We start from the raw sequence: 15,860 nt of genomic DNA on the forward strand, positions 1-15,860 counted from the left end.
GAAACCACATGAGACGGTGTGTTCAGGAACCATCAACGATTGTTTCCGCCCGGTCTCGAAACGGGGACCTTTCAAGTGTTAGGAGAACGTGATAACCACTACACTACGGAAACCACATGAGATGGTGCGTTCAGGGACATATCGCATGTTTCTCTGTTTGATTGTTGAAGTTCGGAATCAAAGAAAGAAAGACCAACGACTGTTTCCGCCCGGTCTCGAACCGGGGACCTTTCGCGTGTAAGGCGAACGTGATAACCACTACACTACGGAAACCACAGGAGATGGTGCGTTCAGGGACATAGTGTATGTTTATCTGTTTGATTGCTGAAGTTCGGAATAAAGAAAAAAACATCAACGACTGTTTCCGCCCGGTCTCGAACCAGGGACCTTTCGCGAACGTGATAACCACTACACTACGGAAACCACATGAGATGGTGCGTTCAGGGACATAGCGCATGTTTATCTGTTTGAATGTTGAAGTTGGGAATCAAAGAAAAAAACATCAACGACTGTTTCCGCCCGGTCTCGAAACGGGGACCTTTCGCGTGTGAGGCGAACGTGATAACCACTACACTACGGAAACCACATGAGATGGTGCCTTCAGGGACATAGCTTATGTTTATCTGTTTGATTGTTGAAGTTCGGAATCAAAGAAAGAAACACCAACGACTGTTTCCGCCCGGTCTCGAACCGGGGACCTTTCGCGTGTTAGGCGAACGTGATAACCACTACACTACGGAAACAACATGAGATGGTGCGTTCAGGGACATAGTGTATGTTTATCTGTTTGATTGCTGAAGTTGGGAATCAAAGAAAAAAACATCAACGACTGTTTCCGCCCGGTCTCGAAACGGGGACCTTTCGCGTGTAAGGCGAACGTGATAACCACTACACTACGGAAACCACAGGAGATGGTGCGTTCAGGGACATAGTGTATGTTTATCTGTTTGATTGCTGAAGTTCGGAATAAAGAAAAAAACATCAACGACTGTTTCCGCCCGGTCTCGAACCAGGGACCTTTCGCGAACGTGATAACCACTACACTACGGAAACCACATGAGATGGTGCGTTCAGGGACATAGCGCATGTTTATCTGTTTGAATGTTGAAGTTGGGAATCAAAGAAAAAAACATCAACGACTGTTTCCGCCCGGTCTCGAAACGGGGACCTTTCGCGTGTGAGGCGAACGTGATAACCACTACACTACGGAAACCACATGAGATGGTGCCTTCAGGGACATAGCTTATGTTTATCTGTTTGATTGTTGAAGTTCGGAATCAAAGAAAGAAACACCAACGACTGTTTCCGCCCGGTCTCGAACCGGGGACCTTTCGCGTGTTAGGCGAACGTGATAACCACTACACTACGGAAACAACATGAGATGGTGCGTTCAGGGACATAGTGTATGTTTATCTGTTTGATTGCTGAAGTTTGGAATAAAGAAAAAAACATCAACAACTGTTTCCGCCCGGTCTCGAACCGGGGACCTTTCGCGTGTGAGGCGAACGTGATAACCACTACACTACGGAAACCACAGGAGATGGTGTGTTCAGGGACATAGTGTATGTTTATCTGTTTGATTGCAGAAGTTTGGAATAAAGAAAAAAACATCAACGACTGTTTCCGCCCGGTCTCGAACCGGGGACCTTTCGCGTGTGAGGCGAACGTGATAACCACTACACTACGGAAACCACATGAGATGGTGCGTTCAGGGACATAGGGCATGTTTATCTGTTTGATTGCTGAAGTTCGGAATAAAGAAAAAAACATCAACGACTGTTTCCGCCCGGTCTCAAAACGGGGACCTTTCGCGTGTAAGGCGAACGTGATAACCACTACACTACGGAAACCACAGGAGATGGTGCGTTCAGGGACATAGTGTATGTTTATCTGTTTGATTGCTGAAGTTCGGAATAAAGAAAAAAACATCAACGACTGTTTCCGCCCGGTCTCGAACCAGGGACCTTTCGCGAACGTGATAACCACTACACTACGGAAACCACATGAGATGGTGCGTTCAGGGACATAGCGCATGTTTATCTGTTTGAATGTTGAAGTTGGGAATCAAAGAAAAAAACATCAACGACTGTTTCCGCCCGGTCTCGAAACGGGGACCTTTCGCATGTGAGGCGAACGTGATAACCACTACACTACGGAAACCACATGAGATGGTGCCTTCAGGGACATAGCTTATGTTTATCTGTTTGATTGTTGAAGTTCGGAATCAAAGAAAGAAACACCAACGACTGTTTCCGCCCGGTCTCGAACCGGGGAACTTTCGCGTGTTAGGCGAACGTGATAACCACTACACTACGGAAACCACATGAGATGGTGCGTTCAGGGACATAGCTTATGTTTATCTGTTTGATTGTTGAATTTCGGAATCAAAGAAAAAAACATCAACGACTGTTTCCGCCCGGTCTCGAACCGGGGACCTTTCGCGTGCAAGGCGAACGTTATAACCACTACACTACGGAAACAACATGAGATGGTGCGTTCAGGGACATAGCTTATGTTTATCTGTTTGATTGCTGAAGTTTGGAATAAAGAAAAAAACATCAACGACTGTTTCCGCCCGGTCTCGAACAGGGCACCTTTCGCGTGTGAGGCGAACGTGATAACCACTACACTACGGAAACCACATGAGATGGTGCGTTCAGGGACATAGCTTATGTTTATCTGTTTGATTATTGAATTTCGGAATCAAAGAAAAAAACATCAACGACTGTTTCCGCCCGGTCTCGAAACGGGGACCTTTCGCGTGTAAGGCGAACGTGATAACCACTACACTACGGAAACCACAGGAGATGGTGCGTTCAGGGACATAGTGTATGTTTATCTGTTTGATTGCTGAAGTTCGGAATAAAGAAAAAAACATCAACGACTGTTTCCGCCCGGTCTCGAACCGGGGACCTTTCGCGTGTGAGGCGAACGTGATAACCACTACACTACGGAAACCACATGAGATGGTGCGTTCAGGGACATAGGGCATGTTTATCTGTTTGATTGTTGAAGTTCAGAATCAAAGAAAGAAACACCAACGACTGTTTCCGCCCGGTCTCGAACCGGGGACCTTTCGCGTGTTAGGCGAACGTGATAACCACTACACTACGGAAACAACATGAGATGGTGCGTTCAGGGACATAGCTTATGTTTATCTGTTTGATTGCTGAAGTTCGGAATAAAGAAAAAAACATCAACGACTGTTTCCGCCCGGTCTCGAACCAGGGACCTTTCGCGAACGTGATAACCACTACACTACGGAAACCACATGAGATGGTGCGTTCAGGGACATAGCGCATGTTTATCTGTTTGATTGCTGAAGTTCGGAATAAAGAAAAAAACAACAACGACTGTTTCCGCCCGGTTTCGAACCGGGGACCTTTCGCGTGTGAGGCGAACGTGATAACCACTACACTACGGAAACCACATGATATGGTGCGTTCAGGGACATAGGGCATGTTTATCTTTTTGATTGTTGAAGTTCGGAATCAAAGAAAGGAACACCAACGACTGTTTCCGCCCGGTCTCGAACCGGGGACCTTTCGCGAACGTGATAACCACTACACTACGGAAACCACATGAGACGGTGTGTTCAGGAACCATCAACGATTGTTTCCGCCCGGTCTCGAAACGGGGACCTTTCAAGTGTTAGGAGAACGTGATAACCACTACACTACGGAAACCACATGAGATGGTGCGTTCAGGGACATATCGCATGTTTCTCTGTTTGATTGTTGAAGTTCGGAATCAAAGAAAGAAAGACCAACGACTGTTTCCGCCCGGTCTCGAACCGGGGACCTTTCGCGTGTAAGGCGAACGTGATAACCACTACACTACGGAAACCACAGGAGATGGTGCGTTCAGGGACATAGTGTATGTTTATCTGTTTGATTGCTGAAGTTCGGAATAAAGAAAAAAACATCAACGACTGTTTCCGCCCGGTCTCGAACCAGGGACCTTTCGCGAACGTGATAACCACTACACTACGGAAACCACATGAGATGGTGCGTTCAGGGACATAGCGCATGTTTATCTGTTTGAATGTTGAAGTTGGGAATCAAAGAAAAAAACATCAACGACTGTTTCCGCCCGGTCTCGAAACGGGGACCTTTCGCGTGTGAGGCGAACGTGATAACCACTACACTACGGAAACCACATGAGATGGTGCCTTCAGGGACATAGCTTATGTTTATCTGTTTGATTGTTGAAGTTCGGAATCAAAGAAAGAAACACCAACGACTGTTTCCGCCCGGTCTCGAACCGGGGACCTTTCGCGTGTTAGGCGAACGTGATAACCACTACACTACGGAAACAACATGAGATGGTGCGTTCAGGGACATAGTGTATGTTTATCTGTTTGATTGCTGAAGTTGGGAATCAAAGAAAAAAACATCAACGACTGTTTCCGCCCGGTCTCGAAACGGGGACCTTTCGCGTGTAAGGCGAACGTGATAACCACTACACTACGGAAACCACAGGAGATGGTGCGTTCAGGGACATAGTGTATGTTTATCTGTTTGATTGCTGAAGTTCGGAATAAAGAAAAAAACATCAACGACTGTTTCCGCCCGGTCTCGAACCAGGGACCTTTCGCGAACGTGATAACCACTACACTACGGAAACCACATGAGATGGTGCGTTCAGGGACATAGCGCATGTTTATCTGTTTGAATGTTGAAGTTGGGAATCAAAGAAAAAAACATCAACGACTGTTTCCGCCCGGTCTCGAAACGGGGACCTTTCGCGTGTGAGGCGAACGTGATAACCACTACACTACGGAAACCACATGAGATGGTGCCTTCAGGGACATAGCTTATGTTTATCTGTTTGATTGTTGAAGTTCGGAATCAAAGAAAGAAACACCAACGACTGTTTCCGCCCGGTCTCGAACCGGGGACCTTTCGCGTGTTAGGCGAACGTGATAACCACTACACTACGGAAACAACATGAGATGGTGCGTTCAGGGACATAGTGTATGTTTATCTGTTTGATTGCTGAAGTTTGGAATAAAGAAAAAAACATCAACAACTGTTTCCGCCCGGTCTCGAACCGGGGACCTTTCGCGTGTGAGGCGAACGTGATAACCACTACACTACGGAAACCACAGGAGATGGTGTGTTCAGGGACATAGTGTATGTTTATCTGTTTGATTGCTGAAGTTTGGAATAAAGAAAAAAACATCAACGACTGTTTCCGCCCGGTCTCGAACCGGGGACCTTTCGCGTGTGAGGCGAACGTGATAACCACTACACTACGGAAACCACATGAGATGGTGCGTTCAGGGACATAGGGCATGTTTATCTGTTTGATTGCTGAAGTTCGGAATAAAGAAAAAAACATCAACGACTGTTTCCGCCCGGTCTCAAAACGGGGACCTTTCGCGTGTAAGGCGAACGTGATAACCACTACACTACGGAAACCACAGGAGATGGTGCGTTCAGGGACATAGTGTATGTTTATCTGTTTGATTGCTGAAGTTCGGAATAAAGAAAAAAACATCAACGACTGTTTCCGCCCGGTCTCGAACCAGGGACCTTTCGCGAACGTGATAACCACTACACTACGGAAACCACATGAGATGGTGCGTTCAGGGACATAGCGCATGTTTATCTGTTTGAATGTTGAAGTTGGGAATCAAAGAAAAAAACATCAACGACTGTTTCCGCCCGGTCTCGAAACGGGGACCTTTCGCATGTGAGGCGAACGTGATAACCACTACACTACGGAAACCACATGAGATGGTGCCTTCAGGGACATAGCTTATGTTTATCTGTTTGATTGTTGAAGTTCGGAATCAAAGAAAGAAACACCAACGACTGTTTCCGCCCGGTCTCGAACCGGGGACCTTTCGCGTGTTAGGCGAACGTGATAACCACTACACTACGGAAACCACATGAGATGGTGCGTTCAGGGACATAGCTTATGTTTATCTGTTTGATTGTTGAATTTCGGAATCAAAGAAAAAAACATCAACGACTGTTTCCGCCCGGTCTCGAACCGGGGACCTTTCGCGTGCAAGGCGAACGTTATAACCACTACACTACGGAAACAACATGAGATGGTGCGTTCAGGGACATAGCTTATGTTTATCTGTTTGATTGCTGAAGTTTGGAATAAAGAAAAAAACATCAACGACTGTTTCCGCCCGGTCTCGAACAGGGCACCTTTCGCGTGTGAGGCGAACGTGATAACCACTACACTACGGAAACCACATGAGATGGTGCGTTCAGGGACATAGCTTATGTTTATCTGTTTGATTGTTGAATTTCGGAATCAAAGAAAAAAACATCAACGACTGTTTCCGCCCGGTCTCGAAACGGGGACCTTTCGCGTGTAAGGCGAACGTGATAACCACTACACTACGGAAACCACAGGAGATGGTGCGTTCAGGGACATAGTGTATGTTTATCTGTTTGATTGCTGAAGTTCGGAATAAAGAAAAAAACATCAACGACTGTTTCCGCCCGGTCTCGAACCGGGGACCTTTCGCGTGTGAGGCGAACGTGATAACCACTACACTACGGAAACCACATGAGATGGTGCGTTCAGGGACATAGGGCATGTTTATCTGTTTGATTGTTGAAGTTCAGAATCAAAGAAAGAAACACCAACGACTGTTTCCGCCCGGTCTCGAACCGGGGACCTTTCGCGTGTTAGGCGAACGTGATAACCACTACACTACGGAAACAACATGAGATGGTGCGTTCAGGGACATAGCTTATGTTTATCTGTTTGATTGCTGAAGTTCGGAATAAAGAAAAAAACATCAACGACTGTTTCCGCCCGGTCTCGAACCAGGGACCTTTCGCGAACGTGATAACCACTACACTACGGAAACCACATGAGATGGTGCGTTCAGGGACATAGCGCATGTTTATCTGTTTGATTGCTGAAGTTCGGAATAAAGAAAAAAACAACAACGACTGTTTCCGCCCGGTTTCGAACCGGGGACCTTTCGCGTGTGAGGCGAACGTGATAACCACTACACTACGGAAACCACATGAGACGGTGTGTTCAGGAACCATCAACGATTGTTTCCGCCCGGTCTCGAAACGGGGACCTTTCAAGTGTTAGGAGAACGTGATAACCACTACACTACGGAAACCACATGAGATGGTGCGTTCAGGGACATATCGCATGTTTCTCTGTTTGATTGTTGAAGTTCGGAATCAAAGAAAGAAAGACCAACGACTGTTTCCGCCCGGTCTCGAACCGGGGACCTTTCGCGTGTAAGGCGAACGTGATAACCACTACACTACGGAAACCACATGAGATGGTGCGTTCAGGGACATAGTTTATGTTTATCTGTTTGATTGTTGAAGTTCGGAATCAAAGAAAGAAACACCGACGACTGTTTCCGCCCGGTCTCGAACCGGGGACCTTTCGCGAACGTGATAACCACTACACTACGAAAACCACATGAGACGGTGTGTTCAGGGACATAGTTTATGTATATCTGTTTGAATGTTGAAGTTGGGAATCAAAGAAAAAAACATCAACGACTGTTTCCGCCCGGTCTCGAAACGGGGACCTTTCGCGTGTAAGGCGAACGTGATAACCACTACACTACGGAAACCACAGGAGATGGTGCGTTCAGGGACATAGTGTATGTTTATCTGTTTGATTGCTGAAGTTCGGAATAAAGAAAAAAACATCAACGACTGTTTCCGCCCGGTCTCGAACCAGGGACCTTTCGCGAACGTGATAACCACTACACTACGGAAACCACATGAGATGGTGCGTTCAGGGACATAGCGCATGTTTATCTGTTTGAATGTTGAAGTTGGGAATCAAAGAAAAAAACATCAACGACTGTTTCCGCCCGGCCTCGAAACGGGGACCTTTCGCATGTGAGGCGAACGTGATAACCACTACACTACGGAAACCACATGAGATGGTGCCTTCAGGGACATAGCTTATGTTTATCTGTTTGATTGTTGAAGTTCGGAATCAAAGAAAGAAACACCAACGACTGTTTCCGCCCGGTCTCGAACCGGGGACCTTTCGCGTGTTAGGCGAACGTGATAACCACTACACTACGGAAACCACATGAGATGGTGCGTTCAGGGACATAGCTTATGTTTATCTGTTTGATTGTTGAATTTCGGAATCAAAGAAAAAAACATCAACGACTGTTTCCGCCCGGTCTCGAACCGGGGACCTTTCGCGTGCAAGGCGAACGTTATAACCACTACACTACGGAAACAACATGAGATGGTGCGTTCAGGGACATAGCTTATGTTTATCTGTTTGATTGCTGAAGTTTGGAATAAAGAAAAAAACATCAACGACTGTTTCCGCCCGGTCTCGAACAGGGCACCTTTCGCGTGTGAGGCGAACGTGATAACCACTACACTACGGAAACCACATGAGATGGTGCGTTCAGGGACATAGCTTATGTTTATCTGTTTGATTGTTGAATTTCGGAATCAAAGAAAAAAACATCAACGACTGTTTCCGCCCGGTCTCGAAACGGGGACCTTTCGCGTGTAAGGCGAACGTGATAACCACTACACTACGGAAACCACAGGAGATGGTGCGTTCAGGGACATAGTGTATGTTTATCTGTTTGATTGCTGAAGTTCGGAATAAAGAAAAAAACATCAACGACTGTTTCCGCCCGGTCTCGAACCGGGGACCTTTCGCGTGTGAGGCGAACGTGATAACCACTACACTACGGAAACCACATGAGATGGTGCGTTCAGGGACATAGGGCATGTTTATCTGTTTGATTGTTGAAGTTCAGAATCAAAGAAAGAAACACCAACGACTGTTTCCGCCCGGTCTCGAACCGGGGACCTTTCGCGTGTTAGGCGAACGTGATAACCACTACACTACGGAAACAACATGAGATGGTGCGTTCAGGGACATAGCTTATGTTTATCTGTTTGATTGCTGAAGTTCGGAATAAAGAAAAAAACATCAACGACTGTTTCCGCCCGGTCTCGAACCAGGGACCTTTCGCGAACGTGATAACCACTACACTACGGAAACCACATGAGATGGTGCGTTCAGGGACATAGCGCATGTTTATCTGTTTGATTGCTGAAGTTCGGAATAAAGAAAAAAACAACAACGACTGTTTCCGCCCGGTTTCGAACCGGGGACCTTTCGCGTGTGAGGCGAACGTGATAACCACTACACTACGGAAACCACATGAGACGGTGTGTTCAGGAACCATCAACGATTGTTTCCGCCCGGTCTCGAAACGGGGACCTTTCAAGTGTTAGGAGAACGTGATAACCACTACACTACGGAAACCACATGAGATGGTGCGTTCAGGGACATATCGCATGTTTCTCTGTTTGATTGTTGAAGTTCGGAATCAAAGAAAGAAAGACCAACGACTGTTTCCGCCCGGTCTCGAACCGGGGACCTTTCGCGTGTAAGGCGAACGTGATAACCACTACACTACGGAAACCACATGAGATGGTGCGTTCAGGGACATAGTTTATGTTTATCTGTTTGATTGTTGAAGTTCGGAATCAAAGAAAGAAACACCGACGACTGTTTCCGCCCGGTCTCGAACCGGGGACCTTTCGCGAACGTGATAACCACTACACTACGAAAACCACATGAGACGGTGTGTTCAGGGACATAGTTTATGTATATCTGTTTGAATGTTGAAGTTGGGAATCAAAGAAAAAAACATCAACGACTGTTTCCGCCCGGTCTCGAAACGGGGACCTTTCGCGTGTAAGGCGAACGTGATAACCACTACACTACGGAAACCACAGGAGATGGTGCGTTCAGGGACATAGTGTATGTTTATCTGTTTGATTGCTGAAGTTCGGAATAAAGAAAAAAACATCAACGACTGTTTCCGCCCGGTCTCGAACCAGGGACCTTTCGCGAACGTGATAACCACTACACTACGGAAACCACATGAGATGGTGCGTTCAGGGACATAGCGCATGTTTATCTGTTTGATTGTTGAAGTTCGGAATCAAAGAAAGAAACACCAACGACTGTTTCCGCCCGGTCTCGAACCGGGGACCTTTCGCGTGTTAGGCGAACGTGATAACCACTACACTACGGAAACAACATGAGATGGTGCGTTCAGGGACATAGTGTATGTTTATCTGTTTGATTGCTGAAGTTTGGAATAAAGAAAAAAACATCAACAACTGTTTCCGCCCGGTCTCGAACCGGGGACCTTTCGCGTGTGAGGCGAACGTGATAACCACTACACTACGGAAACCACAGGAGATGGTGTGTTCAGGGACATAGTGTATGTTTATCTGTTTGATTGCTGAAGTTTGGAATAAAGAAAAAAACATCAACGACTGTTTCCGCCCGGTCTCGAACCGGGGACCTTTCGCGTGTGAGGCGAACGTGATAACCACTACACTACGGAAACCACATGAGATGGTGCGTTCAGGGACATAGGGCATGTTTATCTGTTTGATTGCTGAAGTTCGGAATAAAGAAAAAAACATCAACGACTGTTTCCGCCCGGTCTCAAAACGGGGACCTTTCGCGTGTAAGGCGAACGTGATAACCACTACACTACGGAAACCACAGGAGATGGTGCGTTCAGGGACATAGCTTATGTTTATCTGTTTGATTGTTGAAGTTCGGAATCAAAGAAAGAAACACCAACGACTGTTTCCGCCCGGTCTCGAACCGGGGACCTTTCGCGTGTTAGGCGAACGTGATAACCACTACACTACGGAAACAACATGAGATGGTGCGTTCAGGGACATAGCTTATGTTTATCTGTTTGATTGTTGAAGTTCGGAATCAAAGAAAGAAACACCAACGACTGTTTCCGCCCGGTCTCGAACCGGGGACCTTTCGCGAACGTGATAACCACTACACTACGGAAACCACATGAGACGGTGTGTTCAGGAACCATCAACGATTGTTTCCGCCCGGTCTCGAAACGGGGACCTTTCGAGTGTTAGGAGAACGTGATAACCACTACACTACGGAAACCACATGAGATGGTGCGTTCAGGGACATAGCGCATGTTTATCTGTTTGATTGCTGAAGTTCGGAATAAAGAAAAAAACAACAACGACTGTTTCCGCCCGGTCTCGAACCGGGGACCTTTCGCGTGTGAGGCGAACGTGATAACCACTACACTACGGAAACCACATGAGATGGTGCGTTCAGAGACATAGGGCATGTTTATCTTTTTCATTGTTGAAGTTCGGAATCAAAGAAAGGAACACCAACGACTGTTTCCGCCCGGTCTCGAACCGGGGACCTTTCGCGAACGTGATAACCACTACACTACGGAAACCACATGAGAAGGTGTGTTCAGGAACCATCAACGATTGTTTCCGCCCGGTCTCGAAACGGGGACCTTTCGAGTGTTAGGAGAACGTGATAACCACTACACTACGGAAACCACATGAGATGGTGCGTTCAGGGACATATCGCATGTTTCTCTGTTTGATTGTTCAAGTTCGGAATCAAAGAAAGAAAGACCAACGACTGTTTCCGCCCGGTCTCGAACCGGGGACCTTTCGCGTGTAAGGCGAACGTGATAACCACTACACTACGGAAACCACAGGAGATGGTGTGTTCAGGGACATAGTTTATGTATATCTGTTTGAATGTTGAAGTTCGGAATAAAGAAAAAAACAACAACGACTGTTTCCGCCCGGTCTCGAACCGGGGACCTTTCGCGTGTGAGGCGAACGTGATAACCACTACACTACGGAAACCACATGAGATGGTGCGTTCAGGGACATAGGGCATGTTTATCTTTTTGATTGTTGAAGTTCGGAATCAAAGAAAGGAACACCAACGACTGTTTCCGCCCGGTCTCGAACCGGGGACCTTTCGCGAACGTGATAACCACTACACTACGGAAACCACATGAGACGGTGTGTTCAGGAACCATCAACGATTGTTTCCGCCCGGTCTCGAAACGGGGACCTTTCGAGTGTTAGGAGTACGTGATAACCACTACACTACGGAAACCACATGAGATGGTGCGTTCAGGGACATATCGCATGTTTCTCTGTTTGATTGTTGAAGTTCGGAATCAAAGAAAGAAAGACCAACGACTGTTTCCGCCCGGTCTCGAACCGGGGACCTTTCGCGTGTAAGGCGAACGTGATAACCACTACACTACGGAAACCACAGGAGATGGCGTGTTCAGGGACATAGTTTATGTATATCTGTTTGAATGTTGAAGTTGGGAATCAAAGAAAAAAACATCAACGACTGTTTCCGCCCGGTCTCGAACCGGGGACCTTTCGCGTGTGAGGCGAACGTGATAACCACTACACTACGGAAACCACATGAGATGGTGCCTTCAGGGACATAGCTTATGTTTATCTGTTTGATTGTTGAAGTTCGGAATCAAAGAAAGAAACACCGACGACTGTTTCCGCCCGGTCTCGAACCGGGGACCTTTCGCGAACGTGATAACCACTACACTACGAAAACCACATGAGACGGTGTGTTCAGGGACATAGTTTATGTATATCTGTTTGAATGTTGAAGTTGGGAATCAAAGAAAAAAACATCAACGACTGTTTCCGCCCGGTCTCGAAACGGGGACCTTTCGCGTGTAAGGCGAACGTGATAACCACTACACTACGGAAACCACAGGAGATGGTGCGTTCAGGGACATAGTGTATGTTTATCTGTTTGATTGCTGAAGTTCGGAATAAAGAAAAAAACATCAACGACTGTTTCCGCCCGGTCTCGAACCAGGGACCTTTCGCGAACGTGATAACCACTACACTACGGAAACCACATGAGATGGTGCGTTCAGGGACATAGCGCATGTTTATCTGTTTGAATGTTGAAGTTGGGAATCAAAGAAAAAAACATCAACGACTGTTTCCGCCCGGTCTCGAAACGGGGACCTTTCGCGTGTGAGGCGAATGTGATAACCACTACACTACGGAAACCACATGAGATGGTGCCTTCAGGGACATAGCTTATGTTTATCTGTTTGATTGTTGAAGTTCGGAATCAAAGAAAGAAACACCAACGACTGTTTCCGCCCGGTCACGAACCGGGGACCTTTCGCGTGTTAGGCGAACGTGATAACCACTACACTACGGAAACAACATGAGATGGTGCGTTCAGGGACATAGTGTATGTTTATCTGTTTGATTGCTGAAGTTGGGAATCAAAGAAAAAAACATCAACGACTGTTTCCGCCCGGTCTCGAAACGGGGACCTTTCGCGTGTAAGGCGAACGTGATAACCACTACACTACGGAAACCACAGGAGATGGTGCGTTCAGGGACATAGTGTATGTTTATCTGTTTGATTGCTGAAGTTCGGAATAAAGAAAAAAACATCAACGACTGTTTCTGCCCGGTCTCGAACCAGGGACCTTTCGCGAACGTGATAACCACTACACTACGGAAACCACATGAGATGGTGCGTTCAGGGACATAGCGCATGTTTATCTGTTTGAATGTTGAAGTTGGGAATCAAAGAAAAAAACATCAACGACTGTTTCCGCCCGGTCTCGAAACGGGGACCTTTCGCGTGTGAGGCGAACGTGATAACCACTACACTACGGAAACCACATGAGATGGTGCCTTCAGGGACATAGCTTATGTTTATCTGTTTGATTGTTGAAGTTCGGAATCAAAGAAAGAAACACCAACGACTGTTTCCGCCCGGTCTCGAACCGGGGACCTTTCGCGTGTTAGGCGAACGTGATAACCACTACACTACGGAAACAACATGAGATGGTGCGTTCAGGGACATAGTGTATGTTTATCTGTTTGATTGCTGAAGTTTGGAATAAAGAAAAAAACATCAACAACTGTTTCCGCCCGGTCTCGAACCGGGGACCTTTCGCGTGTGAGGCGAACGTGATAACCACTACACTACGGAAACCACAGGAGATGGTGTGTTCAGGGACATAGTGTATGTTTATCTGTTTGATTGCTGAAGTTTGGAATAAAGAAAAAAACATCAACGACTGTTTCCGCCCGGTCTCGAACCGGGGACCTTTCGCGTGTGAGGCGAACGTGATAACCACTACACTACGGAAACCACATGAGATGGTGCGTTCAGGGACATAGGGCATGTTTATCTGTTTGATTGTTGAAGTTCAGAATCAAAGAAAGAAACACCAACGACTGTTTCCGCCCGGTCTCGAACCGGGGACCTTTCGCGTGTTAGGCGAACGTGATAACCACTACACTACGGAAACAACATGAGATGGTGCGTTCAGGGACATAGCTTATGTTTATCTGTTTGATTGCTGAAGTTCGGAATAAAGAAAAAAACATCAACGACTGTTTCCGCCCGGTCTCAAAACGGGGACCTTTCGCGTGTAAGGCGAACGTGATAACCACTACACTACGGAAACCACAGGAGATGGTGCGTTCAGGGACATAGTGTATGTTTATCTGTTTGATTGCTGAAGTTCGGAATAAAGAAAAAAACATCAACGACTGTTTCCGCCCGGTCTCGAACCAGGGACCTTTCGCGAACGTGATAACCACTACACTACGGAAACCACATGAGATGGTGCGTTCAGGGACATAGCGCATGTTTATCTGTTTGAATGTTGAAGTTGGGAATCAAAGAAAAAAACATCAACGACTGTTTCCGCCCGGTCTCGAAACGGGGACCTTTCGCATGTGAGGCGAACGTGATAACCACTACACTACGGAAACCACATGAGATGGTGCCTTCAGGGACATAGCTTATGTTTATCTGTTTGATTGTTGAAGTTCGGAATCAAAGAAAGAAACACCAACGACTGTTTCCGCCCGGTCTCGAACCGGGGACCTTTCGCGTGTTAGGCGAACGTGATAACCACTACACTACGGAAACCACATGAGATGGTGCGTTCAGGGACATAGCTTATGTTTATCTGTTTGATTGTTGAATTTCGGAATCAAAGAAAAAAACATCAACGACTGTTTCCGCCCGGTCTCGAACCGGGGACCTTTCGCGTGCAAGGCGAACGTTATAACCACTACACTACGGAAACAACATGAGATGGTGCGTTCAGGGACATAGCTTATGTTTATCTGTTTGATTGCTGAAGTTTGGAATAAAGAAAAAAACATCAACGACTGTTTCCGCCCGGTCTCGAACAGGGGACCTTTCGCGTGTGAGGCGAACGTGATAACCACTACACTACGGAAACCACATGAGATGGTGCGTTCAGGGACATAGCTTATGTTTATCTGTTTGATTGTTGAATTTCGGAATCAAAGAAAAAAACATCAACGACTGTTTCCGCCCGGTCTCGAAACGGGGACCTTTCGCGTGTAAGGCGAACGTGATAACCACTACACTACGGAAACCACAGGAGATGGTGCGTTCAGGGACATAGTGTATGTTTATCTGTTTGATTGCTGAAGTTCGGAATAAAGAAAAAAACATCAACGACTGTTTCCGCCCGGTCTCGAACCGGGGACCTTTCGCGTGTGAGGCGAACGTGATAACCACTACACTACGGAAACCACATGAGATGGTGCGTTCAGGGACATAGGGCATGTTTATCTGTTTGATTGTTGAAGTTCAGAATCAAAGAAAGAAACACCAACGACTGTTTCCGCCCGGTCTCGAACCGGGGACCTTTCGCGTGTTAGGCGAACGTGATAACCACTACACTACGGAAACAACATGAGATGGTGCGTTCAGGGACATAGCTTATGTTTATCTGTTTGATTGCTGAAGTTCGGAATAAAGAAAAAAACATCAACGACTGTTTCCGCCCGGTCTCGAACCAGGGACCTTTCGCGAACGTGATAACCACTACACTACGGAAACCACATGAGATGGTGCGTTCAGGGACATAGCGCATGTTTATCTGTTTGATTGCTGAAGTTCGGAATAAAGAAAAAAACAACAACGACTCTTTCCGCCCGGTTTCGAACCGGGGACCTTTCGCGTGTGAGGCGAACGTG

At 46.9% G+C, this 15,860-nt stretch overlaps 37 non-coding genes across 37 annotated transcripts; all 37 read right to left on the reverse strand.

The window, feature by feature from the left end:
* Positions 1–200: 200 nt before the first annotated feature.
* Positions 201–273, reverse strand: trnav-uac (transfer RNA valine (anticodon UAC)). The gene has a single exon. It is a non-coding gene; the product is annotated as a tRNA-Val (tRNA).
* A 397-nt stretch (positions 274–670) lies between these two features.
* On the reverse strand, positions 671–743 carry trnav-aac (transfer RNA valine (anticodon AAC)). The gene has a single exon. It is a non-coding gene; the product is annotated as a tRNA-Val (tRNA).
* A 557-nt stretch (positions 744–1,300) lies between these two features.
* On the reverse strand, positions 1,301–1,373 carry trnav-aac (transfer RNA valine (anticodon AAC)). The gene has a single exon. It is a non-coding gene; the product is annotated as a tRNA-Val (tRNA).
* An 86-nt stretch (positions 1,374–1,459) lies between these two features.
* On the reverse strand, positions 1,460–1,532 carry trnav-cac (transfer RNA valine (anticodon CAC)). Its single transcript has one exon. It is a non-coding gene; the product is annotated as a tRNA-Val (tRNA).
* An 86-nt stretch (positions 1,533–1,618) lies between these two features.
* trnav-cac (transfer RNA valine (anticodon CAC)) lies at positions 1,619–1,691 on the reverse strand. Its single transcript has one exon. It is a non-coding gene; the product is annotated as a tRNA-Val (tRNA).
* A 716-nt stretch (positions 1,692–2,407) lies between these two features.
* Positions 2,408–2,480, reverse strand: trnaa-ugc (transfer RNA alanine (anticodon UGC)). The gene has a single exon. It is a non-coding gene; the product is annotated as a tRNA-Ala (tRNA).
* Positions 2,481–2,885: 405 nt separating this feature from the next.
* Positions 2,886–2,958, reverse strand: trnav-cac (transfer RNA valine (anticodon CAC)). The gene has a single exon. It is a non-coding gene; the product is annotated as a tRNA-Val (tRNA).
* Positions 2,959–3,045: 87 nt separating this feature from the next.
* trnav-aac (transfer RNA valine (anticodon AAC)) lies at positions 3,046–3,118 on the reverse strand. Its single transcript has one exon. It is a non-coding gene; the product is annotated as a tRNA-Val (tRNA).
* Positions 3,119–3,354: 236 nt separating this feature from the next.
* On the reverse strand, positions 3,355–3,427 carry trnav-cac (transfer RNA valine (anticodon CAC)). The gene has a single exon. It is a non-coding gene; the product is annotated as a tRNA-Val (tRNA).
* Positions 3,428–3,773: 346 nt separating this feature from the next.
* Positions 3,774–3,846, reverse strand: trnav-uac (transfer RNA valine (anticodon UAC)). The gene has a single exon. It is a non-coding gene; the product is annotated as a tRNA-Val (tRNA).
* A 397-nt stretch (positions 3,847–4,243) lies between these two features.
* Positions 4,244–4,316, reverse strand: trnav-aac (transfer RNA valine (anticodon AAC)). Its single transcript has one exon. It is a non-coding gene; the product is annotated as a tRNA-Val (tRNA).
* Positions 4,317–4,873: 557 nt separating this feature from the next.
* Positions 4,874–4,946, reverse strand: trnav-aac (transfer RNA valine (anticodon AAC)). The gene has a single exon. It is a non-coding gene; the product is annotated as a tRNA-Val (tRNA).
* Positions 4,947–5,032: 86 nt separating this feature from the next.
* trnav-cac (transfer RNA valine (anticodon CAC)) lies at positions 5,033–5,105 on the reverse strand. Its single transcript has one exon. It is a non-coding gene; the product is annotated as a tRNA-Val (tRNA).
* An 86-nt stretch (positions 5,106–5,191) lies between these two features.
* trnav-cac (transfer RNA valine (anticodon CAC)) lies at positions 5,192–5,264 on the reverse strand. Its single transcript has one exon. It is a non-coding gene; the product is annotated as a tRNA-Val (tRNA).
* Positions 5,265–5,820: 556 nt separating this feature from the next.
* trnav-aac (transfer RNA valine (anticodon AAC)) lies at positions 5,821–5,893 on the reverse strand. Its single transcript has one exon. It is a non-coding gene; the product is annotated as a tRNA-Val (tRNA).
* Positions 5,894–5,980: 87 nt separating this feature from the next.
* trnaa-ugc (transfer RNA alanine (anticodon UGC)) lies at positions 5,981–6,053 on the reverse strand. The gene has a single exon. It is a non-coding gene; the product is annotated as a tRNA-Ala (tRNA).
* Positions 6,054–6,458: 405 nt separating this feature from the next.
* trnav-cac (transfer RNA valine (anticodon CAC)) lies at positions 6,459–6,531 on the reverse strand. The gene has a single exon. It is a non-coding gene; the product is annotated as a tRNA-Val (tRNA).
* An 87-nt stretch (positions 6,532–6,618) lies between these two features.
* On the reverse strand, positions 6,619–6,691 carry trnav-aac (transfer RNA valine (anticodon AAC)). Its single transcript has one exon. It is a non-coding gene; the product is annotated as a tRNA-Val (tRNA).
* Positions 6,692–6,927: 236 nt separating this feature from the next.
* trnav-cac (transfer RNA valine (anticodon CAC)) lies at positions 6,928–7,000 on the reverse strand. Its single transcript has one exon. It is a non-coding gene; the product is annotated as a tRNA-Val (tRNA).
* Positions 7,001–7,195: 195 nt separating this feature from the next.
* trnav-uac (transfer RNA valine (anticodon UAC)) lies at positions 7,196–7,268 on the reverse strand. Its single transcript has one exon. It is a non-coding gene; the product is annotated as a tRNA-Val (tRNA).
* Positions 7,269–7,976: 708 nt separating this feature from the next.
* Positions 7,977–8,049, reverse strand: trnav-aac (transfer RNA valine (anticodon AAC)). Its single transcript has one exon. It is a non-coding gene; the product is annotated as a tRNA-Val (tRNA).
* Positions 8,050–8,136: 87 nt separating this feature from the next.
* trnaa-ugc (transfer RNA alanine (anticodon UGC)) lies at positions 8,137–8,209 on the reverse strand. Its single transcript has one exon. It is a non-coding gene; the product is annotated as a tRNA-Ala (tRNA).
* A 405-nt stretch (positions 8,210–8,614) lies between these two features.
* trnav-cac (transfer RNA valine (anticodon CAC)) lies at positions 8,615–8,687 on the reverse strand. The gene has a single exon. It is a non-coding gene; the product is annotated as a tRNA-Val (tRNA).
* Positions 8,688–8,774: 87 nt separating this feature from the next.
* On the reverse strand, positions 8,775–8,847 carry trnav-aac (transfer RNA valine (anticodon AAC)). Its single transcript has one exon. It is a non-coding gene; the product is annotated as a tRNA-Val (tRNA).
* Positions 8,848–9,083: 236 nt separating this feature from the next.
* Positions 9,084–9,156, reverse strand: trnav-cac (transfer RNA valine (anticodon CAC)). Its single transcript has one exon. It is a non-coding gene; the product is annotated as a tRNA-Val (tRNA).
* A 195-nt stretch (positions 9,157–9,351) lies between these two features.
* On the reverse strand, positions 9,352–9,424 carry trnav-uac (transfer RNA valine (anticodon UAC)). Its single transcript has one exon. It is a non-coding gene; the product is annotated as a tRNA-Val (tRNA).
* A 707-nt stretch (positions 9,425–10,131) lies between these two features.
* On the reverse strand, positions 10,132–10,204 carry trnav-cac (transfer RNA valine (anticodon CAC)). Its single transcript has one exon. It is a non-coding gene; the product is annotated as a tRNA-Val (tRNA).
* Positions 10,205–10,290: 86 nt separating this feature from the next.
* Positions 10,291–10,363, reverse strand: trnav-cac (transfer RNA valine (anticodon CAC)). The gene has a single exon. It is a non-coding gene; the product is annotated as a tRNA-Val (tRNA).
* Positions 10,364–11,027: 664 nt separating this feature from the next.
* Positions 11,028–11,100, reverse strand: trnav-cac (transfer RNA valine (anticodon CAC)). The gene has a single exon. It is a non-coding gene; the product is annotated as a tRNA-Val (tRNA).
* A 346-nt stretch (positions 11,101–11,446) lies between these two features.
* Positions 11,447–11,519, reverse strand: trnav-uac (transfer RNA valine (anticodon UAC)). Its single transcript has one exon. It is a non-coding gene; the product is annotated as a tRNA-Val (tRNA).
* An 86-nt stretch (positions 11,520–11,605) lies between these two features.
* trnav-cac (transfer RNA valine (anticodon CAC)) lies at positions 11,606–11,678 on the reverse strand. Its single transcript has one exon. It is a non-coding gene; the product is annotated as a tRNA-Val (tRNA).
* Positions 11,679–12,024: 346 nt separating this feature from the next.
* On the reverse strand, positions 12,025–12,097 carry trnav-uac (transfer RNA valine (anticodon UAC)). The gene has a single exon. It is a non-coding gene; the product is annotated as a tRNA-Val (tRNA).
* Positions 12,098–12,184: 87 nt separating this feature from the next.
* On the reverse strand, positions 12,185–12,257 carry trnav-cac (transfer RNA valine (anticodon CAC)). Its single transcript has one exon. It is a non-coding gene; the product is annotated as a tRNA-Val (tRNA).
* Positions 12,258–13,754: 1,497 nt separating this feature from the next.
* trnav-cac (transfer RNA valine (anticodon CAC)) lies at positions 13,755–13,827 on the reverse strand. Its single transcript has one exon. It is a non-coding gene; the product is annotated as a tRNA-Val (tRNA).
* Positions 13,828–13,913: 86 nt separating this feature from the next.
* On the reverse strand, positions 13,914–13,986 carry trnav-cac (transfer RNA valine (anticodon CAC)). Its single transcript has one exon. It is a non-coding gene; the product is annotated as a tRNA-Val (tRNA).
* An 876-nt stretch (positions 13,987–14,862) lies between these two features.
* Positions 14,863–14,935, reverse strand: trnaa-ugc (transfer RNA alanine (anticodon UGC)). The gene has a single exon. It is a non-coding gene; the product is annotated as a tRNA-Ala (tRNA).
* A 405-nt stretch (positions 14,936–15,340) lies between these two features.
* trnav-cac (transfer RNA valine (anticodon CAC)) lies at positions 15,341–15,413 on the reverse strand. Its single transcript has one exon. It is a non-coding gene; the product is annotated as a tRNA-Val (tRNA).
* Between the last annotated feature and the right edge of the window lie 447 nt (positions 15,414–15,860).

The sequence above is a fragment of the Gasterosteus aculeatus genome, chromosome X, assembly GCF_964276395.1.
Source record: "Gasterosteus aculeatus chromosome X, fGasAcu3.hap1.1, whole genome shotgun sequence".
Classification (NCBI taxonomy): domain Eukaryota; kingdom Metazoa; phylum Chordata; class Actinopteri; order Perciformes; family Gasterosteidae; genus Gasterosteus; species Gasterosteus aculeatus.